Genomic DNA, 4454 nt, shown 5'->3' with positions numbered 1-4454 from the left:
GCAGCCGGGGCCATAACTGAGCGCTCACATGGAGAGTCCCGGACGAAGGAGCCAGATGCAGCAGGCGAGCGGATTCTACTCAACACCAGCAAGAACCGACAAGGAGCAGATATTTTCATCCTGCAGTGTGCAGACCAGAGACGACCCAGGATCCAACACTCGGTGTGAGTAGAAGTCTGACGTCCTCACTCCTTCTCAGGGAGCAGAGGAGGAAGGCCACCCCTCCCCCCCCAGCACCGGTGATCTCCATCTTGGATACCGACAAACCTCGGAGGAGCTGCCAGCTCCAACCAGGTCTTGGAATAAAACGAGTCATTTAGCAGGTCACAAGAACTTAACAGCGAAGTGACCTGCCAGACTCGGCTCCATCCAGGGAAAAGTCACCCAGCTCAGGCGCCAGCCATTGGAGTGGCTTACCTCACTGGGTAACCAGAGCCAGAGGCTGCCCCTCCCTCTAGCAGCCTCAACAATCAATTGAAAAACAGAAACCCTGAGAACGGCTCCAGGCTGGGCTCTGTGAGTTTTTTTTCACAACACAGCCCCAGGAAAAAGCTACTGATTGTTGAAAGGCCTCAACTCTACCTAGAACCTAACCTCACCACTGCATCCCCCTCCTTTGTGATTCTCAAAGCAGATCACCCTCCCAGTAAACAATTCTGGGAGGGGGATCTCAAAATCTTGGGTAAAGCAGAGCATTTTTCTGCCTGTTCGAACAAACTGACTTAAGAAACCAATCAAGCCACAGGACCTCAAGCTGACCAGAGACTCCAACAAGAGGCTGGTTACAGACAAAAGGGAGATACAGGATTTTTCCCACGCCTCCCCAAAAAAAAAAAAAAAAAATCAAAGAACTTTTTTTTTTCTTTCTTCCTTTTCTTTTCTTTTTTTTTCTTTTTTTTGGTACCATATATATATATATATATATATATATAAATTTTTTTCTTTTTCTAAAAATTTTATTAATCTCTAATTTTTGACTTTTTTGAAAAAATAATTGTTTTCCAGGAACTTTTGTTTCCTCTTATAATTTTTATTTTAGGAATACATGAATGTGCATTTTCCTTTCTTTTCTTGTCTTCTTTCTCTTTTTCTTTCAATTTTAACTATCTTTTTGTTTTTTTGTCTAGCTCTACTGAATTTCTGATCTCTTTTTCTCCCTTTCTAATCCTTTTCACCTTTTCCTCTCTTTTGATCTTCTTTATGTGACTTAACTCTTGTCCTGCACATCCTCAGATAAACCCTTAGTTAATTAGTAGACGCTATCCCCCATTGTGTACACACTTAATCCACAAATTTATTACTCAGTTCAAAACCTCTGAGACTTAAATTCCTTAATAGCAGTACTACCTCTTTATACCTATATAATATTTTAAGCATTTTTTTAAGGTTTTCACTTCTCCTCTATGTCCCTACAATTCTATTAATATACTCACATTCCTCTCTAAATAGATGTTCTTTTAATCTCCATAATAATATTAAATTTTACGTTTCTATTTTTATCTGGTCTCTTTTCATTTCCCTTACCCTTTCTTCTTTTAATCTCTCTCTCTACATGCATCCTACCCAACCTATTTCCTGCATTGGGATTAGGACATAGTTAACTCTCCCTGTGCCTCCCCACACCAATCTATTCCTATTTTTTACCCACCTGTCTCCCTAACCCTAATAATTTCCAGTTTTCCAAATTCTTATCTGCGGTTCGAAGCCCAGTAACATACAGTTGTCTGATGTTGAATAGATGTATCTGTTGAACTAGATTGTATCTGTAGAGTATTGACTGTACAAAAGCAAACTTTGATTGATGGTTGCCTTAAGATAGTGTTCTAGCACAAAACTGGTGCTATTTTCATCTCAAATGGGCAGAGTAAACCGGAAAAACACAAGAAAAATGGCAAATCCGGATATCTCAATTCCCAATCATGATAATCAGGGGTCAGAACAAGTACTGAATAATCCAGAGGAGAGTTCCTAAATAGCTCTACAAACACTGCTGGCAACCATGATAAATGAGAAGTTTGACAACTTACAAAGGACTCTGTATGAGCGTGAAAGGGAGAAAGAGGAGGCATCCCAAAAGCTTATACAGGAATATCATAAGCGTGAGGAAGCTACTCAAAAACTGATACAGGATTTGCGGGAACAACTTGAGAATACTCAAAGAGAAAGGGAGGAATGGCGTGAGCATGTTGAGAACACTCAAAGAGAACTGCAGGAATCCCACGAACGGGAGGAAAGACAAATACAGGAATCCCACAAATGGGAGGAAGCGAATCAAAGAGTAATACAGGAATTGAGAGACCAGGTAGAGAATACACAAAGATCACTAAAGGCATTCATGGAATCCATTAACAAAGAGCTGAAGGAAGTCAGGGAGACCACAAAGGGAATGCTGAATGGAACCCAACAGAAGGAATGGGAGTCCAAAGAAACCATGACCAATCAACTAAGTGATTTGAGAACAAACACTGAACACCAAATTAAGGAAGTAAAGAAATTCATACAAGACCTAAAACAGAGGTTCAACAAAGAACTTGAAGCCATCAAAGCTGACCAATTAGAAGGAAAAGAGATAAAAAAACAAAGTAGAGAGTCTTGACAGCAGGTTAGACCATGCAGAAGATCGAATCTCAGGGATTGAAGACAGCCTAGATATTATAGAGAAAGAACATACAACCATCCAAAACAAGTCCAAGAAATATGATAGATCTATCCAACACCTGGAAGACACCATCAGAAGGCCTAATCTAAGGATAATGGGTGTAGAGGAGAACCTAGAAACAGAAGTTAATGGTCTAGGAAATTTGTTTAACTGGATCCTAGCAGAGAACTTCCCAAACATACAAAAAGATAGGCCTATTCAGATACAAGAAGCTTTTAGAACCCCAAATAGACCAGACCAGAATAGGACATCCCACAGTCACATTATAATCCACACAGGATCAACTCAGACCTAGGCAAAGATCCTTAAAGCTGTCAAGGAGAAAAGGGTAATCACCTATAAAGGGAAACCAATTAGAATCACCTCAGATTTCTCAGCAGAGGCAATCAAAGCAAGAAGAGCCTGGAATGATGTATGCCATGCCCTAAAAACAAACAACTATCAACCAAGAATACTGTACCCAGCTAAACTCTCCTTCATAACTGAAAGCCAAATAAAAACCTTCCATAGCAAAGAAAAATTGAAACAATATATCTTCACCAAACCAGCCCTACAAAAGATTCTTAAAGATGTCCTACACATAGAAAACCAACAAGACCGCAATAAAGGCCAAGAAACTGCACCCAAAATGAGAATCCAAGAACCATAGGAAGAACCCAGTTTTCGCAGCCCCCAAGAAGGTGGATAACATGGCAGGAACTCCCAAATACACTCAGTTCTATCACTTAACGTTAATGGACTGAACTCTCCAATTAAGCGACATAGACTATCTAGTTGGATTAAAAAACAAGACCCTTCTTCTATCTGCTGCCTGCAGGAGTCACATCTTGCCCGTAAAAACAAACACATTTTCAATGTTAAAGGCTGGAACAAAATCTACCAAGCAAACGGCTCCCATAAACAGGCGGGAGTTGCAATCCAAGTATCAGATAAAATGGAATTCAAATTAAAATTCGTGAGAAGAGATAAAGAAGGTCGCTACATACTAATGAAAGGATCTCTCCTTCAGGAGGATATTACAATTCTAAATATCTGTTCGCCAAAAAATGGAGCACCCAAATTTATCAAAGAAACACTACGTTCCCTCAAATCCCATATAGATCCAAAGACATTAATTGTTGGGGATTTTAACACACCACTCTCCCCACTAGATAGATCAACTCGGCAAAAACTCAACAGAAAAACCGCAGATCTAAACAGCTGCATAGATCAACTAGACTTAACAAACATCTACCGAACATTTCACCCAGCAGCATCAGAATACACGTATTTCTCAGCAGCACATGGAACGTTTTCCAAAATAGACCACATTTTTAGGTCAAAAAGCACACTTGTCCAAATTCAAAAACATTGAAGTTATACCTTGCAACCTCTCTGACCACAAGGGAATAAAATTAAAACTCAACACCAAAAGCCACCAAAGAAAGTCCAGCATCACATGGAGGCTGAACAACACACTGGTGAATCAAGAGTGGGTCATGGAAGAGATTAGAAAGGAAATTAAAATGTTCATGCTATTCAACAAAAATGAACACACAAATTACCAGCTCCTCTGGGACACAGCAAAGGCAGTACTCAGAGGCAAGTTTATAGCTCTGAGCTCCTACATCAACAAATTGGAGAGATCTGAAACTAACAATTTAATGACACATCTAAACCTCCTTGAAAAAGAGCAGCAAGATAAACCCCAATCCATTAGACGGAAAGAAATAATCAAAATTAAATCAGAATTAAATGAATTAGAATCCAAAAAACTATAGAAAGAATCAACAAAACAAAGAGTTGGTTCTTCGAA

This window comes from Dipodomys merriami, unplaced genomic scaffold (genome assembly GCF_024711535.1).
Source record: "Dipodomys merriami isolate MVZ:Mamm:240054 unplaced genomic scaffold, mDipMer1.0.p SCAF_308, whole genome shotgun sequence".
Taxonomy (NCBI): domain Eukaryota; kingdom Metazoa; phylum Chordata; class Mammalia; order Rodentia; family Heteromyidae; genus Dipodomys; species Dipodomys merriami.
Note: the sequence above shows the minus strand (reverse complement) of the source record.